At 37.2% G+C, this 17343-nt stretch overlaps 2 pseudogenes; one reads left to right on the forward strand and one right to left on the reverse strand.

Moving 5' to 3' along the window:
- The first annotated feature begins 201 nt into the window (after window positions 1-201).
- LOC141492147 (small nuclear ribonucleoprotein-associated protein B' pseudogene) lies at window positions 202-878 on the forward strand (annotated as a pseudogene).
- A 13110-nt stretch (window positions 879-13988) lies between these two features.
- LOC141491712 (vacuolar protein sorting-associated protein 35 pseudogene) lies at window positions 13989-16487 on the reverse strand (annotated as a pseudogene).
- Between the last annotated feature and the right edge of the window lie 856 nt (window positions 16488-17343).

Consider the following 17343-nt stretch of genomic DNA (forward strand, 5'->3'; position numbering starts at 1 on the left):
GGAGTTGTGAGCTAATCCAAGTATTCTGGAGAACAAAATGTAACTATGCCCAAATAGCATTAAAACTGATCTAACCCTTTGACCCAGCAATACCTAAACTAAGCCTACATCCAGAAGAAATAATAAAAAAATGAGAAAAAGGGTTTGCAGATCCCAGCTAAGGTGAATCCTACATGAATCAGAGCCATCCCAGCTGTCACTATGATACTGAAGCACATTGTCTACAGAGTAAATTGCATCCTGCAAGGATGGCCACATCTTCATCCACACCTTCAAGGTTTTTGACAAGCACATAAACCTGATCCTATGTGACTGTGTTGAATTCAGGAAAATAAACTTAAGAACTCAAAATAAGCAGAAAGGGAAGAGAATAGAGGTCTGGACTTTGTGCTGCTGTGTGGGGAAAAACCAGTCTCAATGACCATGGAGGGGCCACCTCCTAAAGATTCTAGCATTGCCTGAGTGCTCTTTGCTGGAGCTACAGAGGGTTTTAGGGTTTGACAGGACAGCATGAAGAAGTGTACCTGCCAGTATTCCAATGCTCCAGCTCTGGCAGGGCTAGTAAAGCCTTTCTGAGTGGTAGAAGGGCCATCTAAACAGGTGCTAACTTCACAGGGAAGAGGAACTGTTGCTATGGCAGCTGCTGTCATCACAGCCAGCATTGCAGAAGTCCCAACACACTATCCTTCAGGCTGGGGGGACCTCCCCCACCAATGGGCCCAGGAACACCTCCAGGCATGATGGTTCCCCCACCAGAACTGAAACTTCCCAAGGGTCTTCCAAAGGGGATGCCCCCTGGTCAAGAGGCATCAATGAGCTTGCTCCCTCCTGGCATGAGACCTTGTCCTCTAGGACTGAAAGATCCTCTACCTCTATAGTTTCACCCACCAAGAGCCCAAGATCCTGTAGGTCTTGCTCAGGTGTTCTTTCCATGTTTTCTACCTGGAAAGTTGAAAATTGTTATCTTACTGCCTTTCAACTTGGTTTATAATAAACATCAGAGGGAAAAAAAATCGCAAAAAAAAGAAAGAGGAACATTCCACATGTTCAAGAGTAGCTGTAGCAGCTCTTTTTTTTGTAATGGTAAAGCATTGGAAATTGAGAGGATGTCCATCAATTGCTTAATGACTGACAAGTTATGGTCACAAATATTGTGGAGTCCTGTTGTTTTATACAAAATCATGAATCAGACTCTAGAGAAACATGGATAAAATTATACAAACTTATGCTGAGCAAAGGGAGCAGAATCAAGAGAACATTGTATACATTAACAGCAACATTGGGAGATGATTAACTAGGATGAGTGCAACTCCTCTCAGTGGTTCAGAGAGCTAGGGCAATCCTGGGAGACCTATTATGGACCATACCACCCTCATCCAGATGGGAAAAAAACAAAAAAAAAACCCACAATCTAAATGAACACTGCTCATTTTTTTTTAAATTTCTTTTCTTTTCATTCCTGTTCCATGGTTTTCTTTCTTTTCCCTTACTCCTATTTCCTTATACATAAAATGTTTAATATGTAAACATGGTAAACACAAATATAGAACAATGTTCATGTTCACTCCTGAGGGGAGGTGGGGTAGGAAGGGAGGGTGGAAGAAAATTGCATAACTTAAAATATGCAAGTGGATGAATGTTGAAAAACTTCCATAATATGTAATTGAAAATATAAAATATCAATTAAAAATCAAGAATATTATCAAAGAACTAAGTTATCGAATAAGAAGTCAATCTGGTCATTGGATAAGAGAGGAGATAACCGGTGAACATCCTCCATGCCCTTTTTTGTACTTTTGCAGTGTGAAGGGAATGAAAGCAAAATCTGGGAACATTGTGAGGAATTAATCTATGCAATGAACTTATGAAAGAACTTGTATGAAAGTCATATGGAATAGAAAAGTTAAATGAGATGCAATAGACTTCATTAAAAAGAATACCAAATGGAGGAAATCACAGGGCCATAGAAGCACTGCAGTATATTCAACATTTATATAAATGAGCACTAGAAATTATTTTCTCAGAGAGCATATTTAAAAAATTCCTTGGTTTCTATGTGCTGACATTTTAAATATATATGATGGCACTTATCTATGCAGAGGTAGATCATAGACCAGGGAAAGTTGAATATCATTGGAGTAAAATAGAGCTTCGGTTGATTAGGCTAGTCTCTTCTGTATTAAAATTCTTGAAAGGCTCCCATGTTGGAAGACTTTAAGGTAGCATATTTTCAACCAGCATTTGGAATATTCATATGTCTTGAAGATAATTTTGTGTTTCTCACTTTTTTCAGTAAGAAATATTCCCACTTCCCTGCTGCTTCTTTTCCTGATGTTGAATTGTATATATTTCTTCTCTTTATGCAAAGGAAGAAGAAAGAAATGGCAAAATACTCTGGTATCTTTGCCAAGAAAACCCCAAGGAGTCAAACATGACTAAAATGACTGAATAGCAGGATTTTCTGTATTATCCCCACTCCTAGAAAATAAGTTCCATGAGGGTGGCCTCCATAGCCTGTTTAAACTTTTTTGTTTTGCACAACTTAAAATATTTTTCTGATTATAGTAGATGCTGGATGAATACATGAATGCATCTTTCTGAAAACTTAGTTTTCCTATATGTAAAAGGGAGATAATACTCACCTTTCATATTTCACAGAGTTGTAAGCAAGAATGTATTGAGAGTTCTTAAAAGGAAATTAAATTACTTATTACCTTGACAACCTTGGGCAAATACTTAAACATTAAATATTTCAGGAATTAAGAATACTAACATGCAAAAAGGGGATGGGGAAATGGGAGGGCAGTGAACTAAAGGTACTCAGTGATTTCTGTTAGTTTCAAATGTTTGAAACTCAATAAATGTACTGGATGGCCACTTACCACTTATGGTATAGTGGGAGTTTCTTTTATGAATTGTTCTAAATGATTACTGAGTTCTGTACTCTTCAAACTATGGCATCCTATAGTCATAAACTCATTATAGGGGTAAATATCTAGCAATAGGTTAGAATTGATCTCCCCTAGACATACACACACACACACACACACACACACACACACACACAGAGAGAGAGAGAGAGAGAGAGAGAGAGAGAGAGAGAGAGAGAGAGAGAGAGAGAGAGAGAAGAGAGAGAGAGAGCCCACACCACCAAAATTATTTTTCTATTATTTTCCCCTTAGATTTAATAGTGCTGGATGTTTTGCTATTACATATTGATGGTGAGAGGAATTTCTTTTTCCTAACGTTTTAAATTATAATTTCAATAGTTTTGCTTTTGTTAAGCCTTTTCCCTTTATTTATTTGGTTTAACGTAACCATGGAGTAGTTAAAAGATAAAAGAAATACTTGGCCACAGCAATCATTTCTATATTTGACATTTTACATTACAAGGAAATTTATTGGTTTGTATCCCTGATTATTTTGAGAAAAAAGACTGAAATTATTTTCCCTCTTTTAAGAATAAGAAAAATAGCTTAGGAGACCTAATGAGTGAGAGAGTAAGAATGATAATAGAGAGAGTCCTTGAGAAGGTGTATGAACACAAATATACACTCAATAAATGTTTTTATAGCCCCATAAAAGCAACATTTTATTATCTTCTAATAATTACAAGTTTGAAATGCTCAGTAACATTCTGTTTGCTTGAAAGTAACCTTGGGGGGGGGGGGGAGGCGAGCCAAGATGGCGACAGGAAGGGATCAAGTCTTAGGCACTCTCTGAAAAAAACGTGAAACTAAGGACTCTAACTAAACTTTCAGGAGACAGAACCCACAAAGGGACCCATTGAGGCAATTCTCCTACTCAAGGTAACCTGGAAAAGAGCAGAAAGGCTCTGCTCCCGGGGTCAGAGGGGCGGCCCGCAAGAGGGGTGGCCCACCAGAGCCAAAGAACTTCAGCCTCCAGGAGGCAGCCCCAGGGTGCTGGGATCCGTGGCTCACAGCAGCGGGGGAGTCTCCTGAGCTGCACCCTGGAGAGCACCGGCACAACGTGGGGGAACAGTGGGGGACCTCTGCCAGAGCGAGTATGTGGAACCGAGCCCTCAGGGCACACAGCTAGCAGCTTGCACTTTCCCCAGCCCAGATTAAGAAAACAGAAGCAGGCAGAGCCAGTAAGCAGGATCCTCCAGGACATGAGCCCATTGAGCTGAGGGAGGGGAGTGAAGAGAGATTTCAGAGCTCTGTCCTCTGCCTCTGGAACAGGACTCTGGGGCTCTGACCACATTCAGATCCTGATAGCAGTCTGGGCCCCACCAATAGAACAGCATCCCCCCCCCACCTAAGCCCCATGGCAGAGGGGGGCGCATATGGTCATTCACAGACTAGGAGGGAGGGCAGACCCTCGCACACTGAGACACTTGTGGGAGTGGCCCAAAAGCTCAGAAAGCACCCCAAAACCAGGCTCAGGCTGGGAAAATGAGCAATCAGAGACCATTTGGAAATATTTTGCTCATGAGCACAAGGAGGATCAAAATACTCAGTCTGAAGATGAGGAGGTACAAGCTCCTGCATCTAAAGACTCCAAGCAAAATAAAAATTGGGTTCAGGCTATGACAGAGCTCAAAAAAGACTTTGAAAATCAAATGAGGGAGTTGGAAGAAAAACTGGGAACAGAAAGGAGAGAGATGCGGGAAAAACATGAAAATGAAGTCATCAGCTTAGTTAAGGAAATCCAAAAAAATGCTGAAGAAAATAGCATGCAAAAAACCAGCTTAAGTCAAATGGATAAAACAGTTCAAAAAGTTATTGAGGAGAAGAATGTCTTAAAAATTCCAATTGGCCAGATGGAAAAAGAGATAAGAAAACTCTCTGAGGAGAGCAAATCCTTCAGACAAAGAATAGAATTCAGGGAGATTGATGAATTTACCAGAAATCAGGAATTAATACTTCAAAACCAAAAAAACATGAAAAATTCGAAGAAAATGTGAAATATCTCATTGAAAAAAACAACTGATATGGAAAACAGACTTAGGAAAGATAATTTAAAAGTTATTGGAATACCCAAAAGTCATGATCAGGAAAAGAGCCTTGACATCATTTTCAAAGAATTACTACAGGAAAATTGTCCTGATATTCTAGAATCAGAGGGCAAAATAGAAATGGAGAGAATCCACCGATCCCCCTGAGAAAGAGATCCCAAAAAACCAACCCCTAGGAATATCATAGCCAAGTTCCAGAACTCCCAAGTCAAAGAGAAAATATTACAAGCAGCCAGAAGGACACAGTTCAAATACCATGGAGCTGCAGTCAGGATCACACAGGACTTAGCAGCAACTACATTGGAAGCTCATAGGGCTTGGAATATAATATACCAGAAGGCAAAAGAGCTTAGAATGCAGCCAAGAATGAACTACCCAGCAAGGCTGAATGTCCTCTTCCAGGGAAAAAGATGGACTTTCAATGAACCAGGGGAATTTCAAATGTTCCTTTTGGAATGGCCAGAGCTGAACAGAAGGTTTGATCTTCAGATACAGGACACAGATGAAGCACGGAGATTGGAGGAGAGGGGGGAAATATGAGGGACTTAATGATGATGAACTGCATGTATTCCTGCATAGAAATATGACACTGATAATACTCATATGAACCTCCTCAGTTAATAGAGGAGGTAGAGGGAGCTTTTATAGTTGAAGCACAGGAGAAAGCTGAATTCAAAGATAAAATATGGTGCAAAAATGGAGTCAATAGAAAAAAAAAGGAAATGTAATGGGAGAAAGAAAAAGGAGAGGGGGAATAGGCCAAGATATTTCATATAATAAGGGTTTTTTTTATTATTACAATGAGCTATTGCAATGATATGGAAAGGGGGCAAGGGGGAATGAGGGAACCTTTGCTCTCATCAGAGGTGGCTAGGAGAGGAAACAGCATATATACTCAATGAGGTATAGGCATCTGGAGTAAGAAGAGGGGAGCAGGGGGAAGGGGTGGGGATGTGAATAAAGGAGGAGAGGATGGACCATGGGGGGAGAGTGGTCAGATATAACACAGTTTCTTTTTTACTTCTTGCAAGGGGCTGGGATTGGAAGGCCTATCCAGGACCATAGGGCCAGGTGGATTCTGGGCCCAAGAGGTGATATGGGGGCTCAGGGCTTCTTGGCCCCAGGACCAGGGATCTGTCTGCTACACCACTCAGCGACCCTACAACAGAGTCAGAGTGAAAGGAGAGAGAAAATATAGTATGTGGTAGTAGAGAAATAAGAAAGGAGGGAGTTGCAATCAGCAATGGAAACATTGGAAAAATATGGAAGTAACTTTTGTGATGGACTTACCATAAAGAATGTGATCCACCCATGACAGAGTTGTTGGTGTTGAAACAAAGACTGAAGCACATTTTTTACTATTATTATTATTTAGGGGAGGGTGCAGGGCAAATGGGGCTGGGTGGCCTGCCTGGGCCCACATAGCAGGGTGATCTTTGGGTGTCTGAGGCCAGATTTGGACCCGGGTGCTCCTGGCTCAAGGGCCAATGCTCTGTCTGCCACCCAGCCACCCCTACTATTATTACTTTTATTTTATTTTGGGTCTTTTTCTTTCTTCTTTTAGGTTTTGCAGGGTAGTGGGGATCGGGTGGCTTGCATGTCCCACGGCTGGGTGATTGTTGAGTCTACAGGGCTGGATGTGGGCTCAGATATTCGTGGCTTCAGGCCTGGTGCTTTGTCCATTGTGCCACCATTACTATTATTCTTTTTTTAATTTTATTTTTTTCTCTCCCCTTTACTTTATTGCTCAAGAAAGTCTATATTCATGGGGGAGGGGTATTTTGTTTACTCTTAAACAAGAATATTTTATTAATGTATAAAAAAACATTTGTCCAAAATGAGAATTAAAAAAAAAGAAAGTAACCTTCTATGGGGTGGCTAGGTGGCGCAGTCGATAAAGCACTGACCCTGGAGTCAGGAGTACCCTGGGTTCAAAACTGGTCTCAGACACTTAATAATTACCTAGCTGTGTGGCCTTGGGCAAGCCACTTATCTCTATTTGTCTTGCAAAAACCTAAAAAAAAAGTAACCTTCTACAGGACAAACTAATAACAGCAACACCTAAAAGTACCAGACAAAATTTATTTCAATTTAACTTCCACTAAAACCACTTTAGATGCCTAAACTTTTCAATTTCATAGCAATAAATTTTGACCTACCAAGACCATTCAATAATAAGCAATAGCAGTAATTAATATTTGCATAGTCTTTTAAGGTTTGCAAAGGACTCTATATTCATTTCCTTATTTAATCCTCATGAAAAGCCTAGGAAGCAGGTGCTTTTACTACTAAAACATTAATTAATCCATTTGTGCTCAAGAATCAGAATCTTAAGTATATCACATTATCATTTTTATCACTTTTAATGACTTTCTAGGATTGAAGTAAAAAACAAGTAAACACAAATAATTTGGGGGTAAATATACATCTCTTACTTATTAGATTTCAAAATCATTAGAGTAGTGTACTAGAAGGGAAGATATTTTAGATATTTAAACACAGATTTCTAGTTTTAGAGCTGAAATGGATCTCAGGGATCAGCTAACCACCTCATTTTAGGGAAGAGATTTGAGGCCTAAGGAAACAATGCTATGTGCCCAAGTTCATATATTTATTTCTTTTTTAGTACTTCTTTTTAAATATTTTACTTGTTGACCAATTAGATACAAAAATAGTTTATACCTATCATTTCTGGAAAGGTTTTGAATTTTACAGTTTCCCCTCCTCCCCCCAACACCCCACAGAGGGCAGTCAGATAATCTTTACATTGTTTCTATGCTATACATTCATCAAAATTGAATGTGTTCAGAGAGAAATCATATTCTTAGGAAGGAAATAAAATATTAGAGATACCAAAATTATGTAGTACATAAGAAACTATTTTTTTAAAGAAAAATGAAGGTAATAGACTTTGGTCTTTGTTTAAACTCCACAGTTCTTTCTCTGGATATAGATGATATTCTTCATCACAGGTACTCTAAAAGAGTCTCTGAATATAACATTGATGGAATGAGCAAGTTCATTAGGGTTGATCATTAGCCACATGTTGCTGTTACAGTGTGCAATGTTCTTCTAGTTCTCATGCCATTCAGCATCAGTTCATGTAAGTCTTTCCAAGCTTCTCTGAAATCCCACCTCCCTTGGTTTCTAATAGCATAATAGTGTTCCATAACATGTATATACCACAATTTGTTCAAATTATTCCCCAATTGATGGACATTCACTCAGTTTCCAATTCTTTGCTACCACAAACAGAGCTGCTATGAATATTTTTGTGCAACTGATGTTTTTTACCCTTTTTAATGATCTCTCAAGGGTATAGACCCACTAGACATATTGCTGGATCAAAAGGTATGCACATTTTACTTGACCTTTGGGTATAATTCCAAATTGCTCTCCAGAAAGGTTGGATGAATTCACAGCTCCACTAACAATGAATTAGTGTCCCAGATTTCCCACATCCCTTCCAACATTGATCATTGTCCTTTCTGGTCATATTGGCCAGTCTGATAGGTGTGAGATGGTACCTCAGAGATGCTTTAATTTGCATTTATCTAATCACTAATAATTTAGAGCATATAATTTATGAATAGCTTTGATTTCCTCATCTGTAAATTGCCTTTGCATATTCTTTCATTACTTGTCAATTGGGGAATGTGTTTTTTAAATAAATTTGTCTCACTACTCTACATATTTTAGAAATGAGTTCTTTATCAGCAATGTTATTTGTAAAAATTGTTTCCCAATTTACTACATTTCTTTTGATCTTGGTAACACTAGTTTTGTTTGTGCAAAAGCTTTTTAATTTAATGTAATCAAAATTATTTCATTTGTTTTTAATGACGCTCTCCATCTCTTCTTTGGTCATAAACTGCTTCCCTTTCCATAGATCTGACAGAAAAACAGTTCCTTGATCTCCTGGTTTGCCTATAATATTGTCTTTTATGTCTAAATACTACACCCATTTTGATCTTGGTAGAGGGTGTGAGATGTTGGTGTAATCCAAGTTTCTGCCATATTAAATTCCAATGTTCCCAACAGTTTTTATCAAAGAAAGTGTTCTTATTTCAGAAGCTGGACTCTTTGGGTTTCTCGAACAGTAGATTACTATAATCATTTCCTGTCACCTCTTTTGCTCCTAATCTATTCCACTGCTCTCCCATTCTATTTCTTAGCCAATACTAGAAGGTTTTGATGACTGATACTTTATAATATAATTTTAGAACTGGTAAGGTTAAGCCACCTACTTTTGTACTATTTTTCATTAAAACCTGGGATATTCTTGGCTTTTTGTTTCTTCAAATGAATTTAGTTACAATTTTTTCTAGTTCATTAAAGTAATTTTTTGGAAGTTTGATTGATAAGGCACTAAAAAAGTAGTTCAATTTAGGTAGAACTGTCATTTTTATTACATTAGCTCAATCTATCCATGAGCAGTTGATATTTGCCCCATTATTTAAATATGATTTTATTTGTGTGAAAAGTGTTTTATAGTTGTTTACATAGAGTTTGTAAGTCTTCCTTGGCAGGTAGACTCCCAGGTATTTTCTATTATCGGAAGTTAGTTTAAATAGGGTTTCTCTTTCTAGCTCTTGCTGCTATATCTTGCTAGGAATATAGAGAAATGATTTTTAGATTATTTTTTTAGTATTTTCTAGGTAAACCATTATGTCATCTGCAAAGAGTGAGAGTTTTATTTCTTCCTTCCCAATTCTATTTCCTTCCATTTCTTTTTCTTCTCTTATTGCTAAAGTTAATATTTCTAAAAAATTGAATAGTAATATTCAGTATTCAATATTGAACAGTGATAATGGACATCCTTGTTTCACCCCTGAACTTAGTGGGAATGCCTCTAGCTTATCCCTATTGCATATAATGCTTTTTGATGGTTTCAGATAGATACTGTTTATCATTCTAAGGAACAATCCATTTATTTCTATGTTCTCTAGTGTTTTAGTAGGAATAGGTGCTTTATTTTTTCAAAGCCTTTTCAGCATCTATTGAGAAAATCAGATAATTTCTGTTCTATTTTTTTATTGATTTAGTCAATTATACTCACAGTTTTCCTAATATTGAACCAACCCTGCATTCCTGGCAAAAATCCTGCTTAGTCATAGTGTATTAGTGTTAACTTGCTCTAATCTCTCTGCTAAGATTTTATTTAATATTTTGCATCCATATTAACTAGGAAAATTGTCTCTGATTTTCTATCTCTATTTTGACTCTTTCTGGTTTAGGTATCAGCAACATATTGGTGTCATAGAAGGAGTTAAGTAGAGTTCCATCTTCATGTTTTTCCAAAGTGTTTATAAAAAATTGGAATGCTTGATAGAATTCACTTGTGAATCCATCTGGTCCTGGAGATTTTTTCTTAGAGAGTTCAATGATAGCTTGTCGAATTTCTTTTTCTGAGATAGGGTTATTTAGGTTTTTTAATTTCCTCTTCATTTAACCTGGGCAACTTATATTTTTGTAGATATCCTTCCAATTCACTTAGATTATCCAATTTATTGGCATACAGTTGGGAAAATAATTCTGAATTATTACTTTAATTTTCTCCTTATTTGGAGGTGAGTTTACCTTTTTCATTTATGATACTAGTAATTCATTTTATCAAATTAACCAAAGTTTAATCAATTTTATTGTTTTGTTTTTATAAAACCAACTCTATTTTTTTAGTTCAATAAGTTCTTGCCTTCAATTTTATCAAATTCTCCTTTAATTTAAAAAAAATTTTAATTTGTTTTTGTTTATTTTTTGGTTAGATTCATCTAGATTTGAGAAAGGAAAGTCAAGTTTCTCACAAGCTTAGCTTTGCTGTATGTGGCTTCCTATGACTCATTTAACTTCTCTAAGAATTTTGATGCTATACTACTAAACTATGTGTATTAATGATATAGAACCTTTTAGGAAAATGGTGTTTTCTTCTTTATTACTTTTAATTATTTTTGCTTTTGCTTTGCCTGACATCAGGATTGCTATCTTTTTTTTAAAACTTTGTCTGAAGCATGTGTTCTGTTCCATTCTTTTACCTTTACTCTGTGTGTGTATATATCTCTCTGTTTCAATTATGCTTCTTGTAAACAGCATATTTTAGGATTCTGGCTTTTAATCCACTCTGCTATCCACTGCTCTTTATTGGAAGAGTTTATCACATTCAGATTCATGATTATGATGACTAACTCTATATTACCCTCTGTCATATTTCCCCTTTTTCCTCCTTCGTACTTTTCAATTTCTTTTGCCCCAAAGCCTCCTTTAAGTGATGTGCTTCCGATCACCACCTCCCTCAGTCTTCCCTCTCTGTAATAAGTCCTCTTCCCTTTTCTATCCCCTTTCCCCTCCTATTTCTACCCTTATTCTGCCCTCTTTTCTATGAATCTCTCCCCTTTTTTCCTCTTTCTCTTCCTAATTCTCTGTATGGTGAGATAAATTTCTAAACCAAACTGAATGTATGTTATTCTCACTTTGAGCCAAACCAATGAAAGTAAGACTCCCTTTTCACTTCTTATCCTCTACTGCAATGGGTCCTTTGTGCCTCTTCCTGTGATGCAATTTATCCTATTTTGCCCACCCCTTCTTTCTTTTCTCAATATAATCATTTTCTGTACTTTAATTAAATTTTATATCATAAAATCAAAATTATCTCATGCCCACACTCTTTGTCTAAATATACTCCTAATAATAGAGATACAGTTCTCAAGAGTTACAAGTATCTTCTTATGTAGGGCTGTAAACAATTTAGTCTTAATGAATAATCTTTTTTTTAAATTTCCTATTTAACTTTTTATCCATTCCTTGAGTCTCATATTTGAAAATCAAATTTTCTTTTCAGCTCTTGTCTTTCTATCAGGAAAGCATAAAATCCCCTATTTTGTTCAATGTCCTCCTTTTTCCCTGAAATTATATATTCAGTTTTGCATAGTAATTGATTCTCAGTTGTGATCCAAGTTTCTTTTCCCTCTCGAATATCAAATTCCAGACCTTATGAACCTTTAATGTGGAAGCTGTAAAGTCCTATGCAATCCTGATTTCAGGTCCTTGAAATTTGATTTGCTTCTTCCTTTCTCCTTGACCTGATAATTTTAGGATTTGGCTACAATATTCCAGTTTATTTCATAACCATTTCAGGAGGTGATTGGCAGATTATTTCAATCACTAATTTCCCCTCTAGTTCTAAAAGACATCAAGGAAGTTGTCCTTGATGATTTCATGAAAGATATTGTCCAGGCTCCTTTTTTTTCAATCATAGCTTTCAGGTAGTCAAATGATTCTTAAATTTTCTCTCTTGCATCTGTTTATCTGATCATTTCTTTTTCCAATGAATTATTTTATAATTTCTCCAAATTTTCATATTGTTCCAATTCTAATTTTTATGGAATTATTTAATTCAGTTAACTTTTGCATCTTTTTCCATTTGCCCAATTCTATTTTTTAAAGAATAGTTGTCTTTGTCCATTTGTACAATTGTATTTTTAAAGGAGTTACTTTTCTCAGTCAGTTTTTGTTACTTTTCCCAAACTGTTGCATATCTCTTTCATACCTCTCATTTCTTTCCCCAATTCTCCAACTTGCTTTTTAAAATACTTTTTGATCTCTTCTAAGATGACTAGGTCTTTTTCCAATGTCATCTTCTGATATGATGTTTTGATCTTCCTTTTCACTATAATAGCTTTCTATAGTTAAGACTTTCCCCTATTTCTTACTCATGTTTAGCCTAATTTGTTTTTAAGGTAGATTTTTGTTCCTGTAGCACAGGTAAGCATTATCTGGAGCTCCTGGACTTGAGGTTGAAGACCTGTTCACCACTCATTCCCACATTAGCATTTCCACTTGTGTTTTCCCCACTGTACTGGCATTGTGGGTCTAGTTGCACTCACTGAATTGGTATTCTGGGGCTCACAATTTCCTTCTATGCTGGCCCTGAAGATTTCTCAGCTGGCCTTCTGTATCACTGGCCTACTTAATTGGGAACTAGGGGCTTTGACTGAAAGCCTCCCACCGCCTTCCCCACCTCCTGCCTGCACAGGGCCACAATCCCTCTGAACCCAAGTAGTACAGACCTTTCTTGTAGTTCTTCCAAGAAATCTTCAGCTGAAAAAATGCTCCACTCTGTCTTTTTTGTGTTCTATCTCTCCAGAATCTGTTTAGAAGCCTGATTGACTTTCTTTTTGAGGAAAATCCAGAACTCAGGGAAGTTCCTGTCTTCTTTCTGCCACCTTTGTTCTGCCCCCACATCTGTTTTACTTTTGACCACTACCTTCTTTTATCAGTCCTTCTTTATTATTATCTTTCCCTTGCTATTTTCTTTTTTTAATTGTTATAGCAATTTTATTGTTTCACTGGTGCAAAATCATGATACTTGTGTAAAGCATTTTCCCCTAAATTTACAATAATGAAGGTTATACATAAACTATATAGATCACAATTTCTCTATTTTTATGGAATTTAGAACAAAATTTCCTTGATAAATATGCCCAGTGATGAGTATAGTCCCCTAGTGGATGTCCAAAAATGCAAAATATAAACTTCTGGTTTTAACCATGGTAATTTTAAACTCTCAAACATACATTAATATACTCTAATTTCAGGGGAAATATTACACATAGCTTTGTCTTAGATTTAAAAAAAAGGTCAAGCTGAATTCAACATACAATATCCCTCCCACCCCTAAAACGAATCTTTTGTAAAAATCAAGATGAACTATAGAATACAAAGACAGACAGTGCTAGCCACTTACTGGTTAGTACTCCCCTAGGACTTAATAAAATTACCGAAGCAACAAGAAACAGTGAAGAAAAACAGAAAAGATTAGTAGCTGAAAGAAGAAACTTGGAAGATCAGAGGATTTACAAAAAACGATTCAATCATGCTACGTTTGGTAATCAGACATTTTGATGACCCAACTTGAATATCTGTGAAGTGAATTAATTTCTTAAGGTCCTGAAGGTGAGTGTCTGGAGGTGCAGAATAAAATATATCACAGATAAGAGAAAGATAACCTAATTTGGCATTTCTGAAAGGTATAATCTAGGGGGAGAAGGAGGGATAATAATCTAGCATAATTAAAAAAACTGTATGTAAATGGAAAGAAGGACAGTGTGTCTGTGTTTCTTCTCTTTAAAGGACAAGACCTTCATAAATTGGCCCCTCAGACTCAGGTGATTCCCTCCTCAAGCACAAATGCTCCAGGGTGTTATGAAAATGTTTGTTAATCTGTTCTGTTTCTTCACTGGATTCAAGATTTGGAAGGTCTTCTCTTATCTTCTGGATAAGCTGATTCAGAACCTGAATTGTCACCGCATCATTTTCCTTTTCATAAAAATAGATGTATCTGTTCAGAATCTCTATAAAAATTTGAACTTGTAGCAAGGGATCCATGCACTGATTTGCTATCTTCAGAGCCTCCTTTAGGCATTCCATCACTCTCTTCCCTCCATGAAGCTCTTCTCCATTCTTGTCTGTGTTTCTGCCAGACCAGAAGAGATGGGCACATGTACTCACAGCCCAACCCTGGCCAGGCTTCTTGAACAGTTTGGAAGCTGCCAAGGTGCACTGAGTTCTTAAGGGTTCTTTTCTTCACTGAAGCACTTCATCCTCTCAAATGTCCCAATGATCAAGGTGATGGCAGCCAGCTGGGCTTTAGAATCACTGATTTCATCTTCATACAGAGAAAATGCCTGGGACATAAATTCATATGCCACTGTTTCATGGTTTTCAAAACCAATTTCCCCAGCAGCTAGAGCTCCTTGAAGGAAAAGTCATAGAGGCAGTTCTGCCAATTCTGCTTTGATTAAAGCACTGATAGTCTGATGTGCAAATGAAAAAATTTTCTGGCACTTCTTCTCCCACTTATCATCCACTTTGGAATTTTCTTTGTATCTAAAAGCTAGTTGATATGCTGCAAATACCAAAGGAGGGATTGTAAAGCAAATGCTTTGGGTCCCACCGGCTCCAAAATGTTTCTGTGCAGTGTTTAAAATCAAGAATTGCTGATCAGGATCATCTGATCTCAGGAGATGAATGAATCTTCCCACAAGGCTCTGCTCATCAGCAAAGTTTTCAGGGTCTGGGTCTTCCACAGGTTCATCTGGTTGATCTTGAATCAAAGTTGATACTAGATTCATGATTGCATCCACCTGGTCCTGTGAGACGATTTTGGTATTATAATCCAGGGCATTACTAAGCACATAACAACTCATACTCTTTCTGGACTCATAGTCAAAATACTCAAAGAGGGGATGAAAATGTTTTAACTTCAAAACTGTTAAAATGTTGTTATAGGTGTCAACAGGTATCTTCAAAAGTCTTGTAAGTTCCTTTGAAACTGCACTGCTGGTAGCAATATGTTCTAGATTGAGTTTATTAAATATTTCCACTGTTGTTTCTAATACTTTATCAACATAATCCACATGATCTGGATAGCACTTCATGACAAGGTTAATGAGAGACACTTGTAAAGACACCACATCTTCTGAAGGCATGTCTTGCCTGGACTGTATTACAGTAGCCACTTGCTGTGAAAATATGTCAAAAAGTTTAATATCTGCTGGAATTCCAGGTCCATCTTCACAGTGAGCAAATAAAGCTAATCTATCAATTAAAGCAATGATTATGTTTTTCACATTTACATTTTGGTGTAATTTAGCACAGGCTCGAAGAAAAGGGTTCAAGGTCTGTAGATGAAATTCATCAGGGAATACCTGAATGATACACTCCATGAGATATTCCTGAGCCAAGGCATCCCTGCAATTCACAACTTGTTCCAAGATACCAGTCAAAACAATCTGTTTGTACCGCTCCACATTTACACCTTCCAACTGACTGAGGCAGACCAAATTTGTTCCCACTAGAATTCTAAGTTCCTGTCTTTCCCGTTCTCGTTTTTTCTCTATCCCGGCTATGTCCTTGATGCTGCATTCACACCCAAAATTTGTTCATTTCTGCAAAGTTTAGTAGTACAAAATCCATAGAATCACTGATGTCTCCAGTTGTTTCTTCATCTGTGGGCTCTCCTTCATCTGGCAAAATGTTTCTGGTACACTGAAGAAGGTAATTTCAAAAAAATAGACCTCTTGAGGGATGCTGTACACCACAACACATCTCTACCAAATCTTTCAAAATATCTTTTCTGGATTGAGGAAATGACTTTAGGTAAACAACTCCCACTGTAATAAGCAGATAGCGTCTTGGGATAATATTTCCAGCATACTGTACAAGTTCATATAGATCTGCTACTTTCCTTCCTTTGGCAAATTCATCTGTCAAGTAGACCTCCAAATAATGCAGTTCATCAGAAATAGCCATATAAAGTTCAAAGTAACTCTTTGGTGGTAACATAGACATTCGAAGTTCACCAAGCATGTTAGAGGCATGTTTCAAAGCATCCATAAGTTTGTTTTTGTCCAGGCATCGCTTCATCTGGAATGACTGAACCTTCACAGCCTGAATAGCTTCATCAAGGAGCTTTTCCCTGCTCATCCTGTGGTGACTGCTGTGTTGTAGGCATGGTGACTGCCCGGAGCCTGCGGCAAGCAGCACCAGCCCCGTGCCAAGCCCCGCGCCATCATGTGATGCTGCGGCCTCCGCAGGCCCCGCCCTTCCACTTCCTTGCTATTTTCTTATTGGGATTTCTATATCCAGCTGTATATGTGTGTATGTATGTGTATGTGTATGTATGTATATCTTTACATACACATTTTGAAATAATTTAGTTGAGAGAAAGAATCAAATGTAGCATTCCTCCCCATCATTTTCCCCTCCTCTAAAAAAAGCTCTTCCTTGCCTCCCTTTTATGTGATAATTTCCCATATTCTTCCTCGCCCTCTCCCCTTCTCCCTGTGTATCTCTCTGTCTCACTTGTCCAGTATTTTTAGCTCATCCTGACATAAATAGACGAATCTCATGCTTTCTCTATAGTATTTCTCTATTTGCCTTAACAATGATAAAGCTCTTTGGAGCTACATGTATTGTCTTTTCATATGAACTGATTAATCTTATCTTCTCTCATGATTTTTCTTCATATTTATCATTTTATGCTTCTGCTGAGTCGTGTATTTGAAAGATATATTTTCTATTTAGCTTTGGTCTTTTCATCAGGAATGTTTGAAAGTCTCCCATCAAATGTCCATTTCTCTGCTGAAGACTTACTCAGTTTTCCTGGATAGATTAATACTAATTGTAACCCTAGCGTTTTTGCCTTCTGGAATATTATATTTTAATTTTAAAACTTCTTCTCCTTAATGTGGTATCTTCTGTAATACTGATTATAGCACTATGATATTTGAATTGATTCTTTCTGCCTACTTGAAATATTTTCCTCTTTTACCTTGGAGATATGGAATTTGTCTATAATATTCTAAAGT

Source organism: Macrotis lagotis, chromosome 6 (genome assembly GCF_037893015.1).
Source record: "Macrotis lagotis isolate mMagLag1 chromosome 6, bilby.v1.9.chrom.fasta, whole genome shotgun sequence".
In the NCBI taxonomy this organism is placed as follows: domain Eukaryota; kingdom Metazoa; phylum Chordata; class Mammalia; order Peramelemorphia; family Peramelidae; genus Macrotis; species Macrotis lagotis.